The 14,850-nt window shown below is 37.6% G+C and overlaps 1 pseudogene; it reads left to right on the top strand.

The window, feature by feature from the left end:
* The first annotated feature begins 8,412 nt into the window (after positions 1–8,412).
* On the top strand, positions 8,413–14,450 carry LOC149807433 (uncharacterized; annotated as a pseudogene).
* Positions 14,451–14,850: the final 400 nt, after the last annotated feature.

The following is a 14,850-nucleotide window of genomic DNA, read 5'->3' as shown; positions in this document are numbered from 1 at the left end:
TGAGTATGTGTCTCTAACATCGGTATATTAATCTTAGAATGAAGGAATGGAATGAGTATGTGTCTCTAACATCTGTATATTAATCTTAGAATGAAGGAATGGAATGAGTATGTGTCTCTAACATCTGTATATTAATCTTAGAATGAAGGAATGGAATGAGTGTGTGTCTCTAACATCTGTATATTAATCTTAGAATGAAGGAATGGAATGAGTGTGTGTCTCTAACATCTGTATATTAATCTTAGAATGAAGGAATGGAATGAGTGTGTGTCTCTAACATCTGTATATTAATCTTAGAATGAAGGAATGGAATGAGTATGTGTCTCTAACATCTGTATATTAATCTTAGAATGAAGGAATGGAATGAGTATGTGTCTCTAACATCTGTATATTAATCTTAGAATGAAGGAATGGAATGAGTGTGTGTCTCTAACATCTGTATATTAATCTTAGAATGAAGGAATGGAATGAGTATGTGTCTCTAACATCTGTATATTAATCTTAGAATGAAGGAATGGAATGAGTATGTGTCTCTAACATCTGTATATTAATCTTAGAATGAAGGAATGGAATGAGTATGTGTCTCTAACATCTGTATATTAATCTTAGAATGAAGGAATGGAATGAGTGTGTGTCTCTAACATCTGTATATTAATCTTAGAATGAAGGAATGGAATGAGTGTGTCTCTAACATCTGTATATTAATCTTAGAATGAAGGAATGGAATGAGTATGTGTCTCTAACATCTGTATATTAATCTTAGAATGAAGGAATGGAATGAGTGTGTCTCTAACATCTGTATATTAACCTTAGAATGAAGGAATGGAATGAGTATGTGTCTCTAACATTTGTATATTAATCTTAGAATGAAGGAATGGAATGAGTATATGTCTCTAACATCTGTATATTAATCTTAGAATGAAGGAATGGAATGAGTATGTGTCTTTAAAAATGTATGAGAAGTGATACATTATGTTTTCATACAAATCCAATTATAATGCCTGAATTTGGACTATAATGAAAGATAAACGAATTATTATACCGTGTGGCCAAATCAGTTATTATACAGTGCAGCTTAGTTGGTTATTATGAAGTGTAGCAAACTTAGTTTGAATAGAGTGTAACTCAGTTACTTATAATAAAGTGCAGCCCAATGTAGACCAATGTAGACATATAGTACACATATATATTATTCAAACAAACACACTGTAATTCATATTAGTCTCATGATACAGTTGAAACATCTTACACGTATATCTCATTAAAGCAAATATACATTGCAAATCATAGTAGTGGCATGATAAACCAAATATTCACATATACATCATTTATTGAAATAATGTAAACCATAGAAGTGTCATGATAAATTTTATTTCCAGAGAATTCTGTACAGAGTTCAGAAAATGCGTGTGTTTGAGCATACCATAAGTGTTAATTCTGTCACTAACACGTAACTCAAGTAGATGGCATGGAATATGTGAAACATGGATTTTACTTTTAACACTTTACCAGCTTAGAAGCAATATTCCAACATGTAGCCGAATGATGTAGTATCATTGACATTGACATTTACATGAAACATTTGCTGGCAGAGAATTATAATTTTGACTCTAAATTAATACAGTTATTGCTCAAGTAGAAGAATGCATATGTTTTGTGTACATATGCAACATGCTTTATGGACCAATACGGCGGCGTGAGTGGTAGTAATGAGCGTTCGCCCCGGGTGTGGGACATCAACAAGTTCCAACCCCGGTCCTACCAAAGTCTTATAAAAAAATGGTACTACCAGCTCCCATGCTTAGCGCTCGGCAATAAAAGGTTAGTGTTATCAATGGTTGGCCTGGTGTCAGGATAAGATGACAGGGTGGAACATGATGCTACATGTATGTGCCCAGTCTTTGACGTTACTGTAAACTGCCTCACTGCGGACATCGTAGTGGCCGAGTGGTCTAAAGCGCTTTCCGTTACGGATCACTGCCATCTCACCTCTGTCTGCGTGGGTCCGAGTCTCAGATTCAGCCAATGTGGGTATGTGAGAAAGCTTGCCAGTAGCTTCTCGTGGGTCGTTGGTTCTTTCTGGGATTTTTCTCGGGTTCTTCCTCCACCATTAATACTGGACGCCATGTATAGCCTATTGTGTGCTGAAAAATGGCGTTAAACCCTACAATAACAATAACAACAACAACATCGTAGTGATATAACTGAAAAATTGTTAAAGCTACGTTAATTTTCCAAAGCATAACATGCTTTATACACGTAATATGTCCCATGTAATTTAAAGGATGCAAGTGTGCATTTCTTGTTCATGCAACTTAACTGGTTATTTTCCTTAATATGTGATATAATTGTATATGCAATATTTTTGTTTATTCCTTAGTATATATCATAAGTATATACAGTAAATTCTTACATATTATTTTTTCTTCGCTCTTGTAACTTGATGTATGTATATTTCTTAGCATCTATAGTATGTAAATGCAAATGCAGGATTTATTACTATGTTCATGAATATATTTGAAAAATATAATCGTATTATATGAAAGCATAATCATGCAGTTTTGTATTCATTTTCTGCAGCTATATTCCAGGAGTATCAGACAGTAATCTATCTTTTGTGGTACAGTACCATATCAGATCTTTTTCATGTATGTATATCTTATTCATGACATATGAATATCTTACTCATATCATATTTATATCTTATTCATATCGTGGGGGCCCCGAGTGGCCAAGTGGACTAATGCGCTGTCCGTTACGGATCACTGCCATCTCACCTCTGTCTGCTTGGGTTCGAGTATCGGATTCAGCCAATGTGGGTATGTGAGAAAGCTTGCCAGTAGCTTCTCGTGCTTCTTTCCAGGGTTTTCCCGGGTTCTTCCTCCACCATTCCACCAGTGTCACTGAGTGAGACACCCAATGGCTAACTCTGTGTCACAGAGTGAGATACCCAATGGCTAACTCAGTGTCACTGTGTAGGGTAACCAATGGATCACTCAATGATTACATCTAAAGACTCACGCAATGCGATTACTCAGTGTTTCCAACTAAAGAATCACTCATTGCAAGCAGTCAGTGATTCCAACTTAAGACACACGCATTGCGATTAGCCAGTATTTCTAACTAAAGAATCACACATTGCAAGCAGACAGTGTTTACATCTACGGATTCGTTCATTGCAATTAGTCAGTGATTACATCTAAAGAATCACACACTGCCAGCAGTCAGTGTTTCCATCTAAGGACTCGTACATAGCCAGCAGCAACGTTGTTTATTTCCTTAAATTGCTGAGCTGTTTGTAAAGTAAGACTTGGACAGTTGTCGTTAGCCTTTTCTTTAAATACTTTTTCATATTTTATGAAAGCAAGTACATCAAACATATTGAGAATGTATATTCAATAAGGCATGTTAGTGTGACACAAAAGGCATAGCTGTGTTAGGTAGGTGTAAATACAATACGGCAGGGTGGTGTCGGGTAAGTCTGAAATACAGTAAGGCAGAGATGTGTGGGGTAAGTGTAAATACAATAAGGCTGAGATGTATGGGGTAAGTCTGAATACAGTAAGGCAAAGGTGTGGTGTGGTGAGTGTAAATACATTACAGCAGAGTGGTGTGGGGTAAGTCTGAATACAATAAAACAGAAACGTGTGTGGTAAGTCTGAATACAATAAGGTAGAGATGTGTGGGGTAAGTGTAAAAAGAATGAGGCAGAGTGGTGTGGGATACGTCAGAATACAATAAGGCAAAGATGTGTGGGGTAAATCTGAATACAATAAGGCAGATGTGTGTGGGGTAAGTGTAAATAAAATACGGCAGAGTGGTGTGGGGTAAGTCTGAATACAATAAGGCAGAAATGTATGGGGTAAGTCTGAATACAACAAGGTAGAGATGTGTGTGGTAAGTGGTATCAAAGCATCCTTGTAGTGTATTATGTGCAGTCTTAGAGACTGACTTTTATGGTACAGCAGTAATGTTCTATCTTCCTATTCAATATCCCCCTCCACCATAGGAAAACAAAATCTTTGATCGGATAGGAACTAAACAGTTTCGTTTGCATCGTCTTAATTAATTGGACAACATGTCTTAGTGAGGAGAAGGAGGAGGCCGAAATTATGGACAACTGTATCTTCCCTCATATCTTTGCGATCAGTCTTGGTCCAATAAGTCAACCATGTGACCCAGCCCCTACAGGCTGTTACATAGAACTCAAATTATTACCTTAATGTTACAATTGCAAACAGGGGACCCCGAGTGGCCGAGTGGTCTAATGCGCTCACCATTACGGATCACTGCCATCTCACTTCTGTCTGCGTGGGTTCGAGTCCCGGGTTTGGCCAATATGGGTATGTGAGAAAGCTTGCCAGTAGCTTCTCGAGGGTCGGTGGTTCTATCCGGAGTTTTCCCAGGTTCTTCCTCCAAGATGCATAGCATATATTCTGCTGAAAAATGGCGTTAAATCCTACAACAACAACAACTCCAACAATTACAAACATTCAGACACGCACATTCAACAGCACAATTACGTGCATACATACATTGCACACATAAATTCATATACAAGCAGTACAAGTTCACACGCGCACACATACACAAATATATGTGTGTGTGTGTGTAATTCTTTATTTCAGTCTACTTTGTTCATACATCTAAATTAGTAAGCAAACGTATTTTAACACAAAGGATCATAGATATCTTATGAACAAGTATACAAAAACATCAACAACAATGGACTGTGTCCTGTACTGTTAAAAATGAAATCGTTTGGCACATTTAAAGAGGAATGTGTTCCATCTACAAAAAATACGAGCATTTGAATGAATGTCATCGTTACAATGAGATTTCAATTTACAGTTCTTACTATTAGAAGTTATTGTCATCATTGAGAACACATAATTCCTCATTTCTTCATCAAAACTAAATCTGTTATAATTAATAATCATGTTGTAGGCACTGTTCCATCTTGACAGGCTTAATATAAAACGAAGATTATCTTTATAACCAATAACTACTTATGTGTTCATATATTCGCTTAAGTTGGTCCACAGACGAGCACAATACATTGTGCAGCAATACGATTTGAATAATCTAATTTTGATATTCAATTAACAGTTCTTAAATTTAAGTAAAGGCATATTTTTTCGAGTTCACAAATTGTTTTAATGTCTCAACATATCTTCATTATCTGACAGGTTATATTTTAAGATATGACAAAAATGACGATAACTATTAACATGCATAAGATAATGGCCGTCGAGTTGTACAGGGGGAGGAGACGAGATTTTTTGAAGAAGTTGACTGAAAGACTATGCATACCGATTTTTGTGTAGTATAGGTTATATCATTAGTGGATATTGTTCACATATCTGTAATAAGTTCCTTAAACCTGCGATAGAATGACTTATCAATGACATAGCATTAGCAAAATTAAAGTTGTAAAATTATTATACATTTGGTGGAAGATGTAACCCTACATCCCCAGCGCCACGTATATTAATTTCGTAGGTGCCACTTTATACTTCCTGTGAATTTGTTTCTTGAATAAAGTCATCTCTGATTATTTTCCGAAGATTTTCATTGTTTCTTTTCCAAACACTACAATATTCATTAGCTTAAAGCAGTCCTCTTCAAACTATCGGCAAGACGATCTCACGTTTTGATAACCACTTGCTGGGAACAGTGAATATTTAAATTACCAAATGATAGTCTTCATACGAATCATGACGCGAATCTGGGAATTCCAAGATGACTTCTTTAAAGTAACCAATAACACTACATTTGCTGCTTGATTAAATTTTCCTCAATAAATCTTGGTCAATCGGTCTCAAAATTGGTCGTGACCAGCCATTGAAATTCAGGTAATGGCATTTCCTACATCGTGTAGCTGTATACGGTTAGCGCGTGCACAACAATGGCTCATCATGGATATCCTGCCACCAATTCCACGGTTAATTAGTAAATGCTTGTAAATAATGGTATGCAGGTACTCCAGCCTGATCCTGGTCTTGTAATGAGGCACATATCAGGCCATTACATGTGATGGAAATTAATGAGCTGGATCCAACCAGCAAACACTCGTTGCAGTTCTTTCAAAAGCTTCAAAAGCATCTGCAATTAATAACACCTACCCACAAGAATACAAGTCGCGATAAACACGTAAATATTGGCTGCTCAGTTTGGCCGTGAGGAAGAAAAGTTTATTAAATAATGTCAACACGGGACTTGTTTGTCAACCAAACAATCTAACAAGTTTTTGTTTTCGATAGTGATAAGTCCGTGTAAATAATGGATTGCACTGACATTTTTCGATGAAACCTTGTAAATTTATTTATTATTCGTGCCGATTTTGAAGAAATTTAAAGATAACACCTGTCTTGCGAAGTGATTGCATATTTGTTTTACGAAGTGATTGCACAGTTTTCTTACGAAATGATTTCACAGTTGTCTTATGAAGTGATTACACATTTGTCCATGGTGAATCCGGATGAACACCAAAGTTCATAACTATTCGTTGTTTTTTAGACTGCCAATGTATCATAACCTTACGATGAAATCTGTCCTGCTCACGGCACTCTTTTATGACTAGCTTACATCAAGTGCGTTTGAGTCGACACGGACACACACACGCACACACATATATATATATATATATATATATATATATATATATATATATATATATATATATATATATATATATATATATATATGTATATATATATATATATATATATAAAAATATATAAATATATATATATATATATATATATATATATATATATATATATATATATATATATATATATATATATATATATATATATATATATATAAGTAATAAACTGACTACGAACAGTGTAAAACTAGAATCTAGCTAGCCTATGCACTTTCGACTCTTAATGAGCTTTTTTCAAAGGCAAATGCAAAACATGGACAAGACAAACAAATAAAACAGACAATCCGAAGACTAGAAAAAGAAAGCCATTCACAAATAAAATTACCTTTTTGAAGCCGGCATATTCTCTTTTCAATAATTCTCTAAATTTGCTTATTAGTCACCCAATAACTTATAATTATAACTACAACAATTAAATATCTCTGATATAATTTTCACGAACATAAATTTACATAAAATAAAAGATGGCGCTATGGCTCATCGATTTCTAGGTCAATATAAAATATCTTTCAGCATCCGCAACAAGTCAAAGTCATGTAAAGTTTTATAAAGACAACGGATTGTCTGCTGTATTAGTTTGTCTTGTCTACGTTTTGTATTTGCCTTTGAAAAAGACTCATTAAGAGTCGAAAGCGCTTAGACTAGCTAGATAATATTTTTGCACTGTTCGTAGTCAGCTTATTACTTTTATCTTAATCAATCCCTGACGTGATCCCTTGCTGGATCCAGTGCACTTGAAAGGACTGTTATTCGCCACGTGATTTGTATTCTTATATATATATATATATATATATATATATATATATATATATATATATATATATATATATATATATAAACACACATACATACACACGAGAGAGAGAGAGAGAGAGAGAGAGAGAGAGAGAGAGAGAATAAATCTCTAGTTCAAAGTTTATTCAATTCTTACAAACCTGGCAAGTTCGTTAAAATCTATCTTTGAATGGTAACAATCTTGTATGTATTTATTCCATGATCCTCAATCAAATTGTACTTGTGTATGCGATTTCATAACAACACCACATTTAAAAAAGGTTTAATTATTGTATTACCTGCACTTGATGTAGCGTCATATGCTTTACAATAATTATAAGTACATTTTCGTCCACATATTTCCTTGGTCCCCATATCAAGCCAAGTAAATATATTACGTCAGAATCTTATTGGTCTGTAAAATTCTATTTTTCTAATTACTCATATTCAGCGTATTCTAAGTCTCAACATAGGCACCATATACATGGCAGTAATAAATATGGCGGATTCTACAGATTTGTTTCATACAGAATACTCTATATTACCTTAATCGCTATGATCTAAGTCAAATCTGAAACCCTTATTTGCCTACTACTACTTGCCTTAATTCCTATTAGTAGAATATACAATTTTAAAGCTCCTAACTTCTAACCGAATGACATTGAGCCAAAATGATCATAGCAATAGAAATTAGGAATGATATAGTTCAAGTTAAAAATATCTAACTATAGGATATTTGAATGGCATAGTTCAGTTACAAGCTGAATACCAATATGAATTAGGAATGACATAGTTCAGTTACAACTCCGCCATTGCCGGTCCCACGCCCGGGTGTAAAAGGAGGAGGGATGGGCGTGGGGCTAGCAACCCGACGCTGTAAATCCCAACTTGCTACAAAAACGCCAACAGAAGAAGAAACATAAACTGAAAGCCTGAATGAGAAAGAGTCTTGTTCTGGAAAAATTATGATACTATGTGGTGAAAACCGCGCGCCCGCGGAAGCCATAAAGTGGACCATCCTTCTATCAAACAGGAGAATTAACATCGCAATATGGAATGTGAGGACAATGTATGGGGCAGGGAAAACAGCAGAGGTGGCAGCAGAGATGAAGAACTACGACCTATCCTTACTGGGCATTAGTGAGACAAGATGGACTCAATCTGGACAAAGAAGACTAATGACAGGAGAGATGATATTGTATTCATGACATGAGGAAGATAATGCGCCTCATACATATGGGTGGGGCTCTTGCTGTCAAAGCAAAGATATAGTGCACTGATAGGATGGGAACCACATGGGCCCAGAATCTTCACGGCAACGTTTAGGACCAAGAAGGAGAAAATAAAGATGAACGTCATACGGTGCTACACTCCAACACATGACGGTGAAGAAAAAGATAAAAACCAGTTTTACAACAGACTTCAGAATATAATAGAGAACTTCCCAGACAAAGACATCAACATCCTCATGGGTGACTTCAATGCCAATGTTGGGTCAGACAACACAGGGTATGACCAAGCCATGGGGATACACGGACTGGGCAAGATGAACGAAAATGGAGAGAGATTTGCAGACCTGTGTGCCCTGAACAACCTGGTCATTGGGGGTACCATCTTTACCCACAAGAGAATACACAATAACACATGGATATCACCAGACCGTATGACAGAAAATCAGATTGACCACATCTGCATATACAAGAAGTTCAGAAGATCCCTGCAAGATGTGAGAGTGAAGAGGGGAGCAGATGTGGCATCTGACCACCACTTAGTTGTCGCAAGGCTGAAACTTAAGCTGAAGAAGACATGGATGGGCACAAAAGAGAAGAAAACAAAGTATAACATCAGCCTGTTGAAAGATGCAAAAACAAAAGAAGAATACAGACTGACGCTTAACAACAAGTACCAAGTGCTACAAGAGTTTCTTGAAGATGACGAGCACAATGCAAACAACAGAGGGCATAAAGTTAAAGAGGCAATACAATCAATATGCCAAAAAGTACTAGGTCCCATGAAGCACCAGCAGAAAGAATGGATTTCAGCCAAAACATTGCGCAAAATCCAGGAGCATACACAGAGATGAGCAGCAGTAAATATCAGTAGGACAAGAACTAAAAAATAAAGGTACAAAAAGAGTACACTGACGCCCACGGAGAAGAGAAAAGAAGCATCAAGATAGACAAGATAAACTATGTTGAAGGAATGGCAGCAGAGGCAGAAAAAGCGACAAGAAGTGGAAATATGAAGCTCTATGACATCACCAAGAAGCTGTACGGCAAGTACAGCAAAACAGAGAGACCCGTAAAGGACAAGCAGGGAAAGGCCATAGCAAGTACAGAACACCACATTAAGAGATGGGCAGAACATTTTGAAGAACTGTTCAACAGTCCAGCCCCACTAAATCCACCAGAAATCCACCCAGCCAACGCAGATCTCCCCATAAGCTGTGACAATCCCACCAGAGACGAGATCAGGAAAGTCATCACCCAGCTGAAGAACGGCAAGGCAGCTAGACCTGATGGCATCCCAGCAGAAGCCCTCACAGCACACTTGGATGCTTCAATGGAAATGCTATACCACCTCTTTGAGAAGATCTGGGAGGAAGAAGAAATACCGACTGACTGGAAGGAGGGACACCTCATCAAGATCCCAAAGAAAGGCGACCTCAGCAACCGCTCCAACTACAGAGGAATCACACTCTTATCAGTACCAGGGAAAGTTTGCAACCGGGTCCTCTTGGAGAGGATGAAGGAGGCCGTTGACCCACAATTACGAGATGAGCAAGCGGGCGTCCGGCAGAACAGATCGTTTACGGACCAAATACCTACTCTTCGCATGATAGTCGAGCAATCGTTGGAGTGGAATTCTTCACTCTACATCAATTTTGTCGATCATGAGAAGGCATTCGACAGCGTGGACCGAGTGACACTCTGGAAACGTCTTCGCCACTACGGCATCAAAAACCAAGCTGGTGAACCTGATCAAGAATACTTACAACGGAATGTCCTGCAGGGTTATTCACAGACAGCTTCCTAATTCAGACTGGTGTGAGGCAAGGCTGCTTGCTGCCGCCGTTTCTCTGCCTTCTCGCCATCGACTGGACTATGAAGACGTCCATCAATGGGCGGAGAAATGGGATCCAGTGGACATTGTGGAGTCAACTTGAGGACCTGGACTTTGCCGATGACAAGGCACTCTTGTCCCATAGTCAGCAGCAAATGCAGGACAAGACCGACGTACTGGCAGCCACATCAGCACAGGTTGGCCTCAACAGCCACAAAGACAAGACCAAGATCGTCAAGATCAATTATGCCAGTAACAACCCAGTCACACTGCAGGGAAGTCCCCTGAAAGAGGTGGAGTCCTTCACGTACCTGGGCAGCATTATCAACCAGCAGGGTGGCACAGACGCAGATGTCAAGGCAAGGATCGGAAAGGCAAGAGCAGTTTTCATACAGCTCAGGAACACCTGGAGCTCCAGAGAAATTTCCTTAACTACCAAGATCAGACTGTTCAACTCCAACGTGAAGTCAGTCCTACCGTATGGAGCAGAGACCTGGAGAACCACCAAGAGGACCGTAAAGAGAGTTCAGACCTTCATCAACAGCTGCCTATGAAGAATTCTCCAGATCTGCTGGCCGGACACCATCAGCAACACCAACCTGTGGCAGAGAACCTCCCAGCTTCCGGTTGAGGACAAGATCAAGAGGAGAAGGTGGGGTTGGATAGGACACACCCTACGTAAGCCGCCAACCAAACTTACCAGACAGTCATTGAAATGGAACCCTCAAGGCAGGCGGGGAAGGGGACGACCAAGAAACACCTGACGACGCGACCTTGAGGCGGACATCACTAAGAAGGGTCACACTTGGAGTCAGCTTGAAGGAATGACACAGTACAGAAGCTTCTGGCGATCTTTTGTGGGCGGCCTATACCCCGGCAGGGGTGACGGGCAAAACTAACTAATAATTCAGTTGCAAGCTGCATACAAATATCAATTAAGAATGGCATGGTTCAGTTACAAGCTGCATACCAATATGAATTAGGAATGGCCTAATACAGTTACAGTCTGCATACCAATATGACTTAGGAATGGCATAATACAGCTACAGGCTGTATACCAATATGAATTAGGAATGGCATAATTCAGTTACAAGCTGCATACCAATATGATTTAGGAATGGCATAGTTGAAGTACAAACCACATACCAACAGACATAAGAATGGCATAGATCAGGTACAAACTACATATCAACTGGACATCGAAGCTAAATCTTTAGATTTATATCGAAGCTGAGTATGGTGTAATCATCCAGTTGATTGAAAATAAACAGCGTCGACATCAAGGAGCGGTAACAATTTCAGCCACGACGGCGAGTAAAACACTTGAGTATTGTATTTTGTACTTGAACAATGCCATCCGCAATTCTTTCTGTACGCAGCTTGTGCTGGAACTATGCCATCCCTAATTCCTTTGGCAAGCATGTTGTATATAAACTAAATTGTTTAATAAGAGAAATAAAAATAAAAAAGAAAGAACAATAGTATAGTAGTAGTTCAGAACATAAATATGGCATACATAATTCAAAATCAATACAGGAGAATATTAAGACAGATATCATATAAAACTATCATCCATTAAAACATCATATAAATCTATCATCCAATAAAACATCATATAAATCTATCATCCAGTAAAACATCATATACATATCTCATGCAGTAAAACATCCTATAAATCTATCATCCATTAAAACAACATATAAATCTGGCATGCATGAAAACGTACGCAATACAAGACAGGCATCACGTTCTACACAGACTATTGGAATGGTTATGCAGCAATATTGGATGTTATGATGACTCTAACGGTACATGGTATCTCCATTACGTATGTATGTATGTATGTATGTATGTATGCTGCATGCATTATTGGATTGATGAATGTATGCATGCATGCATGCAAGCACGCACGCACACATGTACGTATGTAGATATGCATATGATTTAACTGTTCGAAAATTTAGGGCACACACACACGCATATATATAAATGTATGTAGCCAAAACAAAGGTAACAAATGTATAATCCATTCAGTAAATGTGTACGTGATAATATGACATCAAAAATTTAGTGTTTACACGTTACTATCACCTTAAATCCTTTGGAGTGAGTTTTTGATAATGTGACCTGAAATCCTTCGGAAGGCTTTCCTGATAATATATTGTCATCATTATCCTTTGTAACATGAACTCCGTTGGAAGGCTTTCCTGATATCATAATGTCGTCATTATCCATTCTGACTCGAAATCCTCTGGACGACTTTCCTGATAACATACTGTCATCATTATCCATTGTAACATAAACTCCGTTGGAAGGCTTTCCTGATAGTATATTGTCATTATTATCCATTGTGACGTGGAATCCTTTGCAGTGTGATCCACACCAGCATGAAAGATCTTTACATACTTACTTCGATGTAAAATTACTATTAATAATGGAAAATAATTTTCTCGGTATAAAAAAGTCATCATACAAATTTTACAAAACGTTATGTGTATATAGTATCGGTATTAAAATAAATCAGTCCGTACCAAATCGGTGCTTGTTGTTGATGGATTTATTTTAACACAGTACAACTGACATTAGTATTTCACATTTTTAAATGAGAAATTATAGTTTTTCCAAACATCTTTGTTCCTTGTTGATGGTATGGAAACGACATATATCGGAAAATAGAGCCGAGAGCGTTGGCTACATAAGCTATTTTAAACGTCTGGAATAATTGTATGCTGCAAGAAGTCCAGGGGAAGCACATCAAACATTTATTAAAACCTATGTCATTATGTCCAATTAGCCGTGAGAAGTGCAGATACCATTAACTCAAAATTGTGATTTGTGTGTGTGATTTGGATTTTTTTAACGTAGCTTTAACAATTTTTCAGTCATATCGCTATGATGTCTGCAGTGTGGCAGTTTACAGTGATGCCTAGCACTGGGACATAATGCCGCAGACATGTAGTTTGATGTTCCACACAGTTACATAATCCTGACACCAGGCCAACAAGTCCTACACTAACCTCTTAATGCTGAGCGTCAAGCGAGGCAGCTGTTAGTGCCATTTTTGTAAGTCTTTGGTTTGACTCGGCCGGGGATCGAACCCACGAACTCCCTCATCCGAGGCAGACACGCTCTAACCACTAGGCCACCGGAGCGGTCAACTCAAAATTGTACCAGTGTATCCAGTTGCAGCATATATATATATATATATATATATATATATATATATATATATATATATATATATATATATATATATATATATATATATATATATATATATATATGTGTGTGTGTGTGTGTGTGTGTGTGTGTGTGTGTGTGTGTATGTGTGTGTGTGTGTGTGTGTGTGTGTATGTGTGGGAGGGAGAGTGCCTTTTAATTTTACCATTTCCAAAACAATTAAAGTTTGGATTTCTCTGGAGACAGACATTGGCTTTCTCTGCAAAAGGGGGTGGAACTGGTATTTTTGAAAATAAACTGCGGCCCTTACCAAATAACTTGAAAAGATTTCTTAATTTGACTTTAAGAAACAAAGAACTTATTATATCCATTATGATAAGTGATTGGCAGAGTAAAACAATTAGACAAACAAAAATATTCTGCTTCAATAGAAAATTCCATTCTCCTTTGCCAATCAACCAGATTACCGAAAATATAATTGATCGGTCCTTCTATGACATCAGTGAGAAAAGTGATTATTTCAACATGGGGTATGAGGTACATCATAGGGTTCAACTATTATAGTTGTATCAACATATTTGTGATACAGTTTTGAAGGATTATTCGTCCGCTTGGATTCTGTTTTTCCACCCACTTACGTCTAGGATTTCATCTAAACCACGATTCTTAATATGTTACTAGAATATAATTGTTATCTGCCAGGGCTTGCATCTTGTATGTTCTGGCACCAGCTAGCCAGACACAGATGACGTTAAAGTGATGATAACCCAGACAGTACTTTTATCATCTTTATATTCAGAGATTGCTCCTCGTACGTCTTAGTGCCAACTACCTCGATTAATAGACGATAAACTCATGATGACCCCGAAAGTAGATATCTCAAGTACATCGATAGCGTCTCCTTGTCCTACATTTTGTGGACTTTCACGTGTTCACTGCGTGATTTGTTCATGCGGCTGCTAAGAGAGAAGATACCTTCTTCAATCACGTTATCATCAAACTAGACGAGAACCTGTTCTTACCTGCCTGCCTTGTTTATATCATTTTATTTATATGCACAGTAATAATATGCTGGACAAATAATTATGAGGGGACCCATTCTTTCTAGTCGGCCCTGTTTATTTTATACATTCAATTACTGTGTAATTCGTTGTACAAAT

This window comes from Sinohyriopsis cumingii, chromosome 1, assembly GCF_028554795.1.
Source record: "Sinohyriopsis cumingii isolate HCF-2022 chromosome 1, ASM2855479v2, whole genome shotgun sequence".
Classification (NCBI taxonomy): Eukaryota; Metazoa; Mollusca; class Bivalvia; order Unionida; family Unionidae; genus Sinohyriopsis; species Sinohyriopsis cumingii.
The sequence above is the reverse complement of the archived record's forward strand: the minus strand, read 5'-3'. Positions and strand labels throughout refer to the sequence as shown.